Source organism: Rhinoraja longicauda, chromosome 4 (genome assembly GCF_053455715.1).
Source record: "Rhinoraja longicauda isolate Sanriku21f chromosome 4, sRhiLon1.1, whole genome shotgun sequence".
NCBI classification, from domain to species: domain Eukaryota; kingdom Metazoa; phylum Chordata; class Chondrichthyes; order Rajiformes; family Arhynchobatidae; genus Rhinoraja; species Rhinoraja longicauda.
In genome coordinates, this window is record NC_135956.1 from 77,632,082 (window position 1) to 77,648,497 (window position 16,416).

At 40.9% G+C, this 16,416-nt stretch overlaps 1 protein-coding gene across 16 annotated transcripts in view; it reads right to left on the reverse strand.

The window, feature by feature from the left end:
• The window catches only part of ncoa2 (nuclear receptor coactivator 2), a 244,572-nt gene that overhangs the window by 182,799 nt on the left and 45,357 nt on the right, over positions 1-16,416 (reverse strand). Inside the window, exon 1 of one of the 16 annotated variants that reach the window (XM_078398139.1) lies at positions 9,120-9,139. The exons of the other annotated variants lie outside the window; for them this stretch is intronic. The gene's annotated coding sequence lies outside the window, so the exon portion shown is untranslated. Of the gene's footprint in view, positions 1-9,119; positions 9,140-16,416 lie in introns of those variants that run through there. 16 annotated transcript variants of the gene reach the window in all.

Consider the following 16,416-nt stretch of genomic DNA (forward strand, 5'->3'; position numbering starts at 1 on the left):
TTCGGGTTACTGCCCATTCCTCCTATCGCTGCTACTAGTTTCAGTATGGTGCTAGTGTTTGCCCGGTCCCCCTATGTTCGAGGAAATCTACCATCCAATGTATAATAAACATTTTCCAACCATTATCTATCAGAATAGTGAGAATCAGAATACAACTAGTTGTTTCCATTTATTTTAATCATGAATCATACAAGCAAATTTGCCGCCTTGCCAGTTACCAAGTATGAAACTTCAATGCAGGCAGAACGTCCCAATTAAATGAGAAAGGTCAAGTAGATCCAATAGGTTTGCGGACATTTTCATTGAAAAAAAAAACATTCATCTTTTTATGGCGATCATCTGGGCAGTCACTGACATTAAAAGCAACTTGGCTTCCAATAAAATAAATGATGGATGGCTGGCAGTCACTTACAAGACAGAAATTAGATTACAGTCTGACCGATTTATCAGAAGGAAATGACACCATCTTAAATACAATAGTATAATGTTGTATTTGTGTTGATTTATCAGAAGACGTGTGACTATTAACATCCTCTTAAATATGTTGCAAGAATCAATCATATCATCTCATGTGAGTAGCTGATGTCAATCAGTGTGGAGTGGGAAAAGATTTGGTATTTTTCAGCTTCATAGTAATCGGGTTAGGAAATAAAGATATCAGGATAAATAAAGTTCAGGCTTTAAACGCCCATTTTTGCTTGGATTTTTAGCTCAGTGATCTTATCTGCATACAGAAGCAGAGAAGATAAGTGCAAGTAACGAATGCACTTCAGCCTAAAATTACCCAGATTCCATCCAGAACGCTATTCAATAACTTAACCTATTTGTTTTGAATTGTTTCCTCATTCAGCTTCATATTGCGAGACGTTCGCCAAGTCTGTCACAATGTTGATCACCACATTGTCAGAAAGGATTGTACAACCTGGGAGGTTCCAGCCTCCATGGAAACTCTGCCACTTTAATGAAGCAAAATGTTCCGTCTCTTCCCCCCCCCACATCTAAATAAAACATCCTCGGAGTGCTAGAAATGACAGGCACCTTTCCAGATTGGTCTTCCCAATTGAGCGAGCAATAGCAATAAAAGGAAGACAAAGATCAAGGTCATCCACAGTTGTAAATAGTTATCACTTGTAAATATTTTCTAGTATTGCCCCATACATAACTTTCCGCTTTTTCTGCCAGTTTGTCCAGATCACAATTTACCGACTCAAATTTGGTGTATTCCATGCACCAGCTCAGTAACTACAATATAAAATGTTGGAAAAGCTAAGCAGGTCAGGCAGCATCTGTGGAAATACACTTCAGGTCAAACATCTCAGAGAAATACTAACCTTGTGCAAAACTGTGCAAACAATAATGAATGGTTCCTTCAATGGAAACAACTATGGCTGTTTGGGCTTGTTGCTTGGGGTCTTTAAGATTATAAACAAATGAATCCAGTCCTGGCACAATCCAACACATTTTACAACATACATGACAAAGAACTACCAAATACAACTATAGTTACAAAGTGCACAAGTAAATCTGGGGGAAATCAGCACAAGGTATCATGCAAAGCATTAAAAGCTGTATAAATTATTTTGCCATCAGAAAACATTAAATTTGGGGGGGGGGGGGGTGTGGAAGCGTTTTACACCTTTTGTTTTAGCAGGTCAAATTCAATAACTAATCGCAGGTGTCTAGCGTTGTGTTTTATTCTATTCACTGACAGCTAACAGAAGTTAATCCACAGAGATACTGGCATCTGAAGCACATGGCTAAAGAATACAGAGGAATTAAAAACATGGGGAAAATGAAGGAAGAAAGCACGTCAGTATTGGAACAACTTTCCCCATGCCAACTTCAGTCGTGATAAACCAGACACTTATCCAACAGCAGCAATTTCCCTGGGCATTCCAACCCTCCCTTACAGAATTAACTTACGCAAAGCACATAATTTTTACGTCAGCGTAATATCCAAGATATGATCATAACATTGATTTTGATCTGATTTGTATTTTTACTGCCTCATGACAATTTTTTGTGTCTCAGAAAATCTAAGAATCCAACATGCAAAGCAGTAATTTCAATCAGAAATGGGTTTATCATCACGAGCATCTAAAACTAACAAAGATACTGATAGATAAAATCGGACCAATTTTCAGACCAAAGTCTGAAATCAGAGTTTATTCTTTCAAACTGAAACATTTAAGCAACTCACGACAGATGTTTCAAAAAGATTTACATCCGTGAATATATCTGTCAAGCTTTAGAAGATCCTTCAAGGCCACATGTTCGAGCAGTACCACTCAGGAAGTGGCAGATTCATCACTCAATAGTTCAGTTGGGCAGGACAGTTCAATTAGCATCATTGACACTAATTGTCAACACCCCCATTGGAAATTGGTGCATTTGAATCTTCTCAACCTGGCTTGGATCAATTTCCACCATCAAATAGCTCGTCAACACTCTCGTTCAGACTTTTGCCTGCCATTTAGAATATAGAACAGTGTGGCACAAGACAGCCTCTTCAGCCCACAATGTGCAGGCAAATAGGAGTTGGTCTTGGCATAATGTTTGGCCCGGACATTGTCAATGTCAAAGTCAAAGTCAAAGTCAATTTTATTGTCAATCCTCAGCCAGTTTACACAGACAGAAAATCGAAATACCGTTTCCCACAATCCCGAGGAACAAAGTGCATAAAACTAAGTTAAAATTAAAAAGGCACAGCAAACAACAATCAACATAAAATATAAAATATAGTCACTTCAAATGCGTTAAAAAAATTTTTTTAAAGTGTCTGGTGCTGGATGTGCGTGTGTGTGGGGTGTTAAAGTCCAGGTCCAATAGGGGCAGGGGAGAGAGGAGGAAGGGAGGGGAGAGAGTTCAGCATCCTGACAGCCTGGTGGAAAAAACTGTTCTTTAGTCGGGTGGTGCTTGACCTCAGGCTGCGAAACCTTCTCCCTGAAGGCAGGAGGGTGAAGAGGCTGTTGGAGGGGTGGGAGGGGTCACCCACAATGCTCAATGCTTTGCGGGTGAGGCGGGTGGTGTAAAGGACCAGGAGTGTTGGGAGTGAGGCGCCAGTGATCCTCTCAGCAGTGTTCACTATGCGCTGCAGGGTCTTGCGGCTGGAGGCTGTGCAGCTGCCGAACCACACAGTGATGCAGCTGCTGAGGATGCTCTCGATGGCGCCTCGGTAAAAAGTGTACATGATGGGTGTGGGGGCTCCCGCTCTCTTCAGTTTGCGGAGGAAGTAGAGGCGCTGCTGGGCTTTCTTGGCGATGGACGTGATGTTGTTGCTCCAGGAGAGATCCTCGGTGATGTTCACCCCCAGGAATTTGGTGCTGCTCACCTGCTCCACAGCAGCACCATTGATGGTCAGTGGGTGGGGGTGTTGGGTGTGCGTTCTCCTGAAGTCGACAACAATCTCCTTTGTTTTCTCCACATTCAGGAAGAGATTGTTGTCTGTGCACCACGCGGCCAGCTGGTCCACCTCCTTCCTGTAGTGGGTCTCGTCGTTGTTGCTGATGAGACCCACCACTGTTGTGTCATCCATGCCATGACACTATGCCAAGACCAACTCTTATTGGCTGCACATAATCCAAAGCTCTCCATATCCATATACCATTCCAAAAGTCTCTTAAATGTTGGAGGTAACAGAGAGAACTACTGGTGCTATGGAACAGTTGCCCAGCATTATTCATCCCGTTCAGGATTAAACAACATGAATGGATAGGATGCAGAAAATGCAGATGCTGGATTACCTAAAAAGTCACAAAGTGCTGAATTAACTCAGTGGGTCAGGCAGCAACTCTGGAAAATATGGATAGGTGATATTTCGGGTCAGCTAGAAACTTCACCTATCCATGTTCTCCAGAGCTGCTGCCTGACCCGCTGAGTTACTCCAACACTTCGTGCCTTTTCTTAATGAATAGATAGGAAGCTGGTTTCAGATAAAATAACCAGATACACACTCTCATTCAAGCTAAAAGACCACTTTACCTCCAACAACCAAATATCATTACATGCCAATAGCTTCCCGTCTAAAAAAAATCAGCTCACCAGTCAAAGCAAACACTTAATGATGGTTTCTTATAAAAGCAATAACAAATTAAGCAAAAATTTGCCAAGTTGTTTGAAAGATTAATTTCAAAAGTCCAGCATAAAAATTAGAATCTAAACTATCGTACAGACTTGCATTGCAATGGTAACATGAATGGCTCATTTGTCGTGCAATTGAAAATCCTCCAAATATGTGGTATGAAAGAATTATAATCGCACCATATCCAAAATAAATTCACTCCAATGAATTTAACTATAAACAAACATTTTTGGACAGGAAATCCTGCTATAAGCCTCAAAAGATTTGAGTATATTAAATACACTTCCAATTGAACATTCAGGCACATCAATTTGGAAATCATACAAGCAGTACATTCTACTCTCTTCAGATAAGAAGCCAGATATCATGTGATTGTGTTCTTTGAGCAAGGTTATTGTTGTTATTCTCACACTAATCCTATGACATGCAAAAGCATTACTACCAGTATCTGAAATAACTGTTTGCGTAAAAGCAATCAATTAAAGAGGTTCAGAACATTCATTGATGTCAAATTAATTTTTCCTTCAAATCAGTAAAATGTAAAAATGTGAAAACAAAAGAGACTGCAGATGCGGAGTTCTGCAACGTAAAAACAGAACTGGAAGGACAATGGGTCAGACACCATCAATAGAGGCAAAAAGGGTAAATCAACATTGACAACAGGCTTTGTGTAAACATGTGTATTTTTCAAAAGCATGCCTCCTAAAAATCTACAACTCCAATAAAGGATCTGCGCTCTTAATGCCATTGATTATTTGTCCAACAAGGCCTAATATTTCAGATTAATGAAGCGAACATGCAAAATGATAATCTGAATAGTCATCAGTAGAAATAGTTGAAAGCTTACACTTAAACATTCTCTCCAGGAAGCTCCCCGCCTCCACCCTTATAACTTCCTACGCTTCACAGCAAAAGAAAATCAGAAAAGCATCATAAACGTCATAACTAATTAGCATTTTCCATTGAAAAACCTCATTGATATCTCTCTACTGCCCATGCCAAAAATACCTTGTGTCCATCCGATACCAAAATATTTTGTCATTCTCACAATCTTCTACTGAATTATATTTCTCCAGATGACTCTCTCCTGCATACAAAAGCATCTCTAAAGTTTGTTTTAACAGCTGACAGATATCAAAATTTTTACTAAATTCTGATGAATACACATTTATCTTTCACCTATGAGTCAACTGTAGAACTAGATTGTATTCAATTATTTTGACATTCATATCCAACATTAATTTAAGCAGATTTTTTTTTATTTCTCATGGTGAAGAAGAAACAAAAGTATATCTTTCATGTGATTACCTTCAAAGATTTAAACACACGCAGTCAAGTTTGCTGTCATATATGCCTCACATGCAGCTTTTTTTTAAACCACAAACTTTTTACTCCTTCAGGACATCCCACAAATAAGCCCACAGGTTCCTTGCATGAGATGCTAAAAGTTGCAGTAAATGGTACTATGGTTCCTTTCACAAAGTATACAAACACACTGTGGCGGTCCCTGGGGATCAGGCCACTCCTTGGGTCAGCCCCCTCATCACTTGACGGACAGGCGTAAGGGGTTAAAAGCCAGCCCGTTGGGAGGCGTGGCTCATCCCTAGGTGGACTACACTGTGAGCAGGAGCTCACAGCCTAATAAAGACCTTTATCTAAAACTGCCTGGCGTCCTGCCTTTTCTCTGGCCTCCGCCAGGCCACTACAACACCATAATTATTTTGTTTAAATATACTGCAGCGTTTTGCATAAATGTGTTTTCTGCTACCTATAATACACTCAAACCCAGGTGGCAATAATCTACCTTCAAGACTTCCCCAAATGTTGTCCTTCAGCAACATCCAATAACCTGTTGGTCCAGATATACACCGATCTTTCCCAAAACCATCTCAATGCACTCCTATCCCGTCTTTCATTTAACAAACCACTTTTCCAGCATCCTCTACTTCCTATCCGTCATTACTATGCTCAGCAATATACATAGGGTGTGGCCATACCTCAATTTTAATATCATCCTAAAGATTGACACAAAATGCTGGAGTAACTCAGCGGGACAGGCAGCATCTATGGAGAAGGAATGGGCGACATTTCTCGGGTCGAGACCCTTCCTCAGACTGTTGTGTTAGGGGGGGGGGGGCAGAGGGGAGGGAGATAGATATGGAAATGTGAAGGCGTGAAAACAGGGCAAAGGGAGTGGAGATCAAGGAACTATCATCCTCCTTGCTTATAAACTTAGTAGCACTGCTTCCCTGTATCAATCTCACCTCCTCCAGTCTGCCGACTTCACTGATTTTCTCTACGCCTTCAGTTTCAAGTTCTGGAATTTCCCACCCAAACACATGTGTTTTTCTAACTTTCACCCCATCTTTAAGAAGCACTTTAAAATCAGCAACATTTAGTCATTTGTCCTCGTATCTCCTTTTGCGACTCGGTGTCAATTATTTTTTTGAGGATACTTGCATGAAGCACCTTTAGTTATTTTAAAGCAGCTGCACAAATGAAAGTTATTGCTGTTAAAACAAGCCACTTCTGATAAACCAAATCAATTTGTGCAGATGAAAATCAGACCATTTAGTGTGTGCTCACCCCCTTCAAGGAATGAAGAAGCATCGCTTATTTCACCCTCACCACCAATTCCTGAAAAAATGAAAACTGCACATTGAGGCTCCAAGAACAACTTCAAAGTGAATGTATCTGTTTGCCCCAATTCCAAAACAGCGCTAAATAGACAACCCAGAACATGAAGCTTTCCAAACAGATTCATGGATGAGCTTCTTGATAGTTTATCCCAAAAGAGGGAGAACATTTCCCTCACAAAACCAAGCAGTAGGTTCTAGTTAAAACCTGGAACTTTGTTACAACATTACAAAATCAAAACAGCGAGGAACCCCTTTGGCCTATTTTACTGTGTCAGTTCTTTGAAAAGGTTATCTAATTAGTCCCACTCTCCATTATGGACACAAACCCTGAAAGACCACTGGTCCGATGTACAAATGCCTTCCGCTATACTGCATGAAGTTTGCCAAAAAGGTAATGAGATCCAGTCATTTTGAAGTGTTGCTTGAGTGAATGATTTGCTACCTAGCCAGTGAAAATAGCAAGCATTCATGCCAAAACTGAAACTGAAATTTTGCTTTGCATAAAAGAACTTTAAAAAATAAAATCAGTACCCATCATAGTGTAGATAAAAATTGATGAAGTGTCAAAAAGAAAAGTTTCATACACGTTGAAATGCCAGATTTATCAGTGGTTCTATTCACCAAAAAAAAGCATAAAACTGAATAAACAATTGCATCGTTCTACTTGGCAATTTCCACTGCCACACCTTCACAAGGCCCCTCCACTTGATTAGCTTTGCCCTGCCAATAACCTAAACCTACAAGAAGCTGGACTAATGCGCTGCACATCTGTTAAACTTATTTTCACCCCTCCTATGGCTAAATTCCGCAGGTATTCAGCCAGTTCTACTTGCCAATACACACCAGGCTGACAGCCAATCATTTGTTGTCCCCAACCCTTCCTCACAAAACAAGAGGAAGTTGACTTTAAACTCCACTGCCTTCTTTCATTATGAATGACTGGCAGAGCCAGCCTTACACTTTGGAAAGCTCAGTCAAGCATATCCATTTTTATGGTGCTGCATAGTCAAACTACAAGTTTCTACTTGTTTAAACCAGGAATGAACTATTTTAGAACAGCGAGTCTGAATATTTTTAAATTTTAAAAATGCATTAAAGTATACAGATCATATCATCTCATGATCATAAATAAAAACACTGGAATTTTTTAAAACAATGCGTTTTAACATGTTATTGTATTATATCTATTCATCAAGCTTTCAAAGACACAACATTTTGTGTAAAAGACCTGTAAAAAAATCAAAATAATACCTAATAAAATATTGCAAACATTTAGAGTTGGGGGAAAGCTACAATTTCTGTTTCCATGAACTCAGCATTTCTTTCACTCTTTTGGACTGAGTGACTTTTCAAACGAGCAGTAAAAATCCAGAACTGGAAAGGCAATATTGTATAAATGTATTGAATATTTTAAGGACATCCTGGAGTAGTAAACTAAAACTAAAATTGCATTCAAAACCTCTCCCATGTATTCCAATTATTTATCAATTGCAAACCAAATTCTTCTGATTTGTCCAAGCAAAGAATATCTGTGGCCCACAAAAGATTCTGCACTTCCATTGGCTCTGCAAAGGTTTGGGTTGGTTTGAAGTTATGAAAATTATTGTAAGAAGTTTCCAACTGATACTATTTTTTATTTTATCTTCTAAATAGTGTGACTGTCTTACAATTGAACTATTTCATTGCAGCCTACTAAAAAAAAATCAACTTTCATTTTTGCTTAAGTTAAAAATTAGACAGTGCTAAATAGAACTAAAGAAATGCAGGAATATAGAAAAGGTTTCCATAGAAACTAACAACGGCAATACAGCATCTAATTATATCAGTATCCAAACAAAAATCATTCCTGTGTTAATCACTGTGTCGCACGTGAAATGCTGCATCCTGACATTGGCTGTGAATCAAGGGGGAGGGGGGAGAGGATACATTCCATTTGTGATCCTTCAACTCATCATTTACTGCAACTACTTGCTGGAAGATAGATATAGTCAATTTAACTGCATAAACAGATTTTTAAAGGATTTGAGCAATAAAAAAACAAAAAAAAAAGCTTTCAGGAACAGGAAAAGCAACTTCCAACCAGATCTGCCCTTGTCATGAAACAATCCTAAGAAATTCAGAGTTAATTGGCATTGCAATTATGCTTATTTCCAGCCAAGTTCATAGCTAGATTGCAAGAATTATATTTAAGGACCTTTTAGCAATTTGTGTAAGATTGTGCCATCGAACACACAAGTCAGATCCATTCCCAAACTACTACACATATGTTAGGTCTGAAGCACTCAAAAGGAAGAATCGCCAACTGACATCATCGCCAACTGACATCATCTGTCCAAATGCAGAGCCGGTGTTATTGTTTATAATTTCAAACAGTTGAAATTCTAAATCGTGTGTTTTACCGTCGCTTCATGATTGGGTGAAAGAGGAGGAAAAATATTCTACTTCTCGTCCTTCCTCAGAATCCATTCGGAGATTGCCTGTTATAATTAGATAGACAAAAGAAACTAACATAAAGATAACAACCTAAACAGGATTTGTCATAAGCAGCAGCGCATCATAATCCCAAATCTGGCAAATGACACCTGACTTGGTATCCATAGATTTACAGTTATGGATCCATTTGAATCAGCAACAGTCCCTCCCTCCACCATCGCTGTTATTGGGCAACTGAACAGGCCTCCAGCTAGAGTGTGGTCCTGACCTCCCATCCACCTGATTGGACCTTTGAATAATCGTTAATCAGACTTTATTGGACCTCAATGTTATACCTTGAACTGAATGTTGTACTCTTTATCCGTGCACTGTGGACAGCTTTAGTGTAATCATATATGGTCTTTTCTTTGACTGGATATCACACAAACAAAAAGCTTTTCACTGTACCTCGGTACAAGTGACAATAATAAACGAAACTAAATTCGTTAGGAGAGATCTAGAAGTGTTATTAGCCCAAAGATTTAAAAAAAATGTAACACACAAGTCAGATCCATTCCCCAAACTACTACACAAATGTATTAACAATTGTATTAAATGTAACCTCTTCACGTTTGCGCAAGGCACAAAGCTGGGTGGCAGAGTGACCTGCGAGGAGGATGCTATGAGGCTGCAGGGTAACTTGGATAGATTGGGTGAGTGGGCAGGTGCATGGTAGATGCAGTATACTGAGAGATTATCCACTTTGGTGGCAAGAACAAGGCAGGCTATTATCTGAATGGTGTCAGATTAGGAAAAGGGGAGGTTCAACGAGACCTGGGTGCCCTGGTCACTGAAAGTAAGCATGCATGTACAGAAGGCAGTGAAGAAAGCAAATGACATGTTGGCGTTCATAGCGAGAGGATTTGAGTATATGAACAAGGAGTTCCTACTGCAGTTGTACAGGGCCCTGGTGAAACCACACCTGGAGTATTGTGTGCAGTTTTGGTCTCCTAATTTGAGGAAGGACATTCTTGCTATTGAGGGACGACAGCATAGGTTCACCAGGTTAATTCCCGGGTGGTGGACATATGATGAACGAATGGATCGACTGGGGTTATATTCACTGGATCTCATAGAAACATAAAATTATTCGGGGATTGGGCAGGCGAGATGCAGGAAAAATATTCCCGATGTTGGGGGAGTCCAGAACCAGGGGTCACAGTTTAAGAATAAGGGGTAGGCCATTTAGGTCTGAGACGAGGAAAGACTTTTTCACCCAGAGAGTTGTGAATCTGTGAAATTCTCTGCCACAGAAGGCAGTGGAGGCCAATTCACTGGATGTATTTGAGAGCGTTAGATCTAACTCTTAGGGCTAATGGAATCAAGTGATATGGGAAGAAAGCAGGAACGGGGTACTGATTTTGGATGATCAGCCATGATCATATTGAATGACTGGGCTGGCTTGAAGGGCCCAATGTTCTTTTCTTGCACCTATTTTCTGTGTTTCAATGTTTCTAACTGCTTTGCCTCACTCTTTTTCCAAAAATATAAACATCAAATTCACTTGAATCTTCGTAACTGAGCTATGCAAACAAAAACTCGGGGAAATATCAACCACTTGCGCGATCACCTGGTTAATGAGTGAAAGTCATGACCATTCAGTTGAACAAATAAAGGAGCATGTGGATATAGAGGTCGCATATCCAGATAGCAAATACTGCTGAACAATGAAATAACCTTTTCACTTACAACTGACTCAAACAGAGCAATTTATTAACCCGTTCACTGGGAAATGGAACCACAGCATTTTTCAATGACAAGGTCAAATGTTGATATTAGAATCATAATCTCGAACTATTAACCAAACCAACAGCACACACAAGAACAAATAACTGGCTAGAAGCTAGAAGAGCAGAAGAATGCGAGAGAGAGCAAAGAACCAGGAAATTATAGACCTGTTAGACAAACATCTGTTGTAGGAAGTTATCGATATCTTTAATTAAGGACAGACTGACTGAGCACTTAACTGCAATTTGAGCTGATTAGAGAGAGCCAACAAGGATTTTAAAGGGTAGGTCATGTCTAACCAGTCTAAATTAATTTTTTAGGGGAAATAACATGTAGGAGATGGGATGCATACGAATGTGGTTCCAGGAGGTATTTAAGAAGGCTCCATGCAAGGGAGAGCTAAAATTAAAATGGTGTTATTGAAGCAAATTATTGACCTAGATAAAAGGCAAAATAAGGATAATGACAACGCATTTGAATTGGAAGTAAGCAACCCTTGATGGCCGACAAAAAATTGTTTTGAGGTTCAACTATTCACATCTATTACCAGCTTGACGAACATAATAAAAGTCGTATGATTGGTGGTGTAATATGTTCAGACCATATAATTAGAGGTGATAATTGATTGAATTGGTTGAAATGCGACAGATGAACTGCAGTCTAGTTAAGTATGAGCTGATCCGAAAAAGGGTTGAGCCTCATTATTTAACTTCCAAATATCTAGCACAAAGGAGTTCTGAACAGATTTGGGCTTCATGTGAACGGATCACTAAAACTAAAATAACACCAAAAACAAATCAACAAGGCTAGCAGATTGTTTGCCCTTATGATGAAACCAAGTTAGATGGTTTGGCAACATATGGGGTACAGTTCCAAGTTCTTTATTGATCTTTCTCACTGCAATACTGCAACTCGCCTCCAACAAGCTTCCTACAAGAGTGCAACTTATCCACAGGACCAATGAGAAACTGTTCAACATATTTTGCTTACACTACAGAGCTTAAAACACTTCAGCCTTATTAGTTGAGCTACAGCACGTAGTTGCTGCTTCCACATGCACGCTCAGAGAGCTGAACTCAAAGTCATCATCGACTCAGTCAGCGAAACATTCCAGACAATGAATGTTACACTCAACATCTGCAAGACAAAGGCCCTACACCAACCTGCCTTCTGTCTATAACCTCAGGAAAAAGTGGCCTATTCCTCATGCAACAGGTATCGCTCTGCAAAGGCAGACATAGACGATGAAATTCATCAATGCCTGTAGTGCACCACCCACAGCCTTAGACTGTTTGAAGTTCAAGAGACCTCAAACTGACAGACCCAACAAGATCTCAAGACACTGAAACGATATCACCAATACTGTTTGCCACAAAACCCTCCAAATCCACTGAAACACAAAACATTATTTTTCCCTCCTTGGCCAACATCCCCAACACCGAGGCCCTGACTCATCTCTTTTTAACAGGTCACATAATCGGCAAGTCTGACGCTGGTTTCATGAACAGATGCACTATTACAAGCTCTGTCACTGGTACAGATCAGGCCCATGACCATTCAAAGTGGAGGACAGCATTCCATGTGCCATTCAGAACCTCAAGACCAAGCTTTGGAAACATATAGACTTTATTGGAAGATGTGCACCACTTTACAAGCCTACTACTACCCACCCACCCACCACCCCAGGCATAGTCTCCACACTGGTCTCATCAGTATTATCAGAACCAGAGTGGGAAGTCATCCTTGAGCCCTGGGCCTGCCCAGGAAAAAGGTAACTTTCCTGAGCACAGTATCTTGGGGGAAAAACACATTTATGAAGGACTTTTTGCAAGGTAAATTACAAATTGATAGGTTAGTATTTCCAGTATTATTGGCAATTAAAGGGTGGCTGGATTGTGGTATTGAGATTTGAAAGGAATTGAGAACATATGGATAGAAACATTTTCTGCTTGTGGGAAAATCAAGGCAACGGAGCGTATCATTCTAATTAGGACAAGGCCATCAAGGAGAATTTGCTGCAAACATGGTAAGGAATATTCAACTTTCTTGCAAAAGCAGATTAAATGCCAGATCACAATAATTTTAAATCCGAGTGATAGATTTTTACGAGCAAGGGAATAAACCAATATGGAGTCTGGGCATGTGACTGGAGGTACAAGACAAATGTCTTATCAACTTGAAGAATGACACTAAAGACTTCAGTTCCCCATAACATTTCTTGCATTGGTTTTCAAAAGAAAAGTTGCTCAGTCGCCATATAACTTTGTGTACACTATGGACAGTTTGCTCTCACTGTACTATAATGAACAAGTGCAAATAGATGGATCACTTTGTGGATCACCTCTGCTCTACCTGCACACCTATTGAGATTCTACTTATATGCCACATTAATTCTTCATCTCACTGATTCTTACCACTTCAGTCCTGGCATACTGCACCATTTCCAACCTAGTTTCAGGAAGGACAAAATCATTTTTCTGACAATGTCTTTTGGGCTGTGTGAACATTTTGGCAAATCAGCATGTCCAGCATTCATTTGGTATTTTTAGATAATTATTCTGCAGTTGCATCTCCTATGGAGTTTTGTTACCTTCCACCATCACTCCTTTTGTTATTTAATTTCCATATTATCAGAGACCCTCCTGGTAGTTTTCTCCTCCTCTATCCATGCATGTACAAATATAATAATTTTTGCCTTATTTAATGCTCTAACAGCAAAGTACAATTGCTGTCTTGTACTGCCATGTAACACATGCAGCTGACAATCACTTGAATCCATCATCACCCACATTAGCAATGTTGTTTTAATTCACAAGTAATAAATCATTTAACAATAGGTTACTGTACAACTGATACGTGCACATCAGCCAAAACACAAATGTCAGTAGTTCTATTAAAGTTCCAAAGTTCACAATACCACTGCCATTTAGAGTCAAGAGTCTTTCAGCGTGGAAACAGGCTCTTTGGCCCAACTAGCCCACACCAGCCAGCGTGTTCCATCTACACGAGCTCCACCTACCTGCGTTTGGCCCATATCCCTCCAAACCTGCCCTATCCACGTACCTGCCCAAATGTTTCTTAAATGTTGTGATAGTACCTCCTCAACTCCCTACTCTGGCAACTTGTTCCACATACCAATCACCCATTGCGTGAAAAAGTTACCCCTCAGATTCCAATTAAATCTCCTCCCCCCCCCCCCCTCCTCCCCCCCCCCTCTATAAGATCACCCCTCATCCTCCTGTGCTCCAAGGAATAGAGCCCTAGACCGGTTAACCTCTCCCTATAGCTCAGTCCTGGCAACATCCTTGTAAATCTTCTCTGCACCCTATCCAGCTTGACAGCATTAAATCTAAATACGGCCTCACCAACTCTTACACAACCGCAACATGACCTCCCAACTTCTATACTCAATGCTCGGACTGATGGCCAATGTGTCAAAAGCCTTTTTGACCCACCTATCTACCTGCAATGCCACTTTCAACAAACTATGTCCCTGTACTTCTAGATCCCTCTGCTCCACAACACTCCCCAGAGCACTACCGTTCACTGTGTAGGTTCTGCCCATTAGTGGTCCCAAAATGCAACACCTCACATTTTTCTGCATTAAATTCCATCAACCATTCCTCAGCCCTTCTGATCAAGATCCTACCCGATCAAGATCCTACTGCAATTTTTGACAACCATTTACAACACCATCCACTTGTGTGTCATCTGCTGACCGACTGTCCGACAGGTCCTGTCCCAAAAAGTTGTCTACCCATTACCTCCATAGATGCTACATGACCTGTTGAGTTACTCCAGCGCTTTGTTTGAATGAATCTCTTTTCAACCCTTTTTCTTAGAAGTTTCACATCAACCGAGTCTATGTTAGAGTAGGAAAAATAACTGCAGATGCTGGTTTAAATCGAAGTTAGACACAAAATGCTGGAGTAACTCAGCGGGTCAGGCAGCATCTCTGGGGAGAAGGAATGGGTAACGTTTCGGGTCGAGACCCTTCTTCAGACAATGTTTATAGTACATTGCTTTTATATCGCTTTGCCAGATCCGTTCACTTTACTGGGTTTCTTGGTGAATTATGTGAGAAATCACACAAATTTATATCATACCTTTCACAACCTCCCAAACCATGATGAAGCCTCTGAAGTTGCTGCCTGTAGATTCTGATTTTGGGTGCTGCCTGTGTGGTTTGCACGTTTTCCGCATGACCGTGTGATTTTCCACCAGGTGCTCTAGTTTCCTCCCACATCCCAAAGATGCATAGATTTGTAGGTTAATTGTCCCTCATGTGTAGGGAGTGGATAACATAATGTGAAGGGGTGATTGATGGTCGACATGAACTTGGTGGGCTGAAGGGCCCTTTTCCATACTGCATCTATAAATTAAACTTAAATGAAATTACAAACCTTCAGCAATACAGAAGTCAGAAATTCTACCAAAATGGAACTCCATATTTCTGATGAATGAGAGTATTTGCATTCACACTTGGGAGAAACCATTGGCTGCAATGCAGGGCTCCCAAGATAAATAGGCCCCTCATGCCATACAACTTCAGGAGCATGTTAATCTAAACACTCGTGGTGTACAGCAGCATGCATCCCACTCGTGTGTTTCATTTCTGCCATAATGCAGGTGTACCATTCACTGACCTGTTCCTGCCAATAACTAATGCTCTCAGAAAGCAGGAAAACTGAATGAATGTATACATTCATCATAGATGAGGCCCTCACTAGGGTCTCCTCGATATCCCGCAGCTCTGCTCTTGCTCCCCCTCCCCCCAGTCGTAACAGGGACAGAGTACCCCTAGTCCTCACCTTCCACCCCATCAGCCGTCGCACACAGCACATGATCCTCCAACAATTTTGCCACCTCCAACGGGATCCCACCACGAGTGACATCTTCCCATCTCCATCCCTTTCCGCTGGGACCGTTCCTTCCGCAACTCCCTGGTCAACTCGTTCCGCAGGAGATGCAACACCTGTCCCATACCTCCCCCCTCGACTCCGTCCAATGACCCCAACAGTCTTTTTAAGCGAGGCAGAGGTTCACTTGCACCTCCTCCAACCTGATCTACTGTTCCAGGTGTGGATTCCTGTATATCAGCGAGACCAAGCGCAGGCTCAGCGATTGTTTCGCTGAACACCATTGCTCATTCCACCTAAACCTACCCAATCGCTAAACACTTTAACTCCCATTCCCACACTGACCTTTCTGTCCTGGGTCTCCACCATAGTCAGAGTGAGGCCCAGCGCAAATTGGAGGAACAGCACCTCATATTTCGCTTAGACAGCTTACACCCCAGCAGTATGAACATTGACTTCTCTAACTTCAAGTAACCCTTGTTTTCCCTCTCTTTCCATCCCTCCCCCTTCCCAGTTCTCCAACCAGTCTTACTGTCTCCGACTACATTTTATCTGTTTGCTTTGTTGTTACCTTCTCCCAACTAACAATGATCTATTCTACATTCTCCTTGCCTTTGTCCTGTTTTCACATCTTACA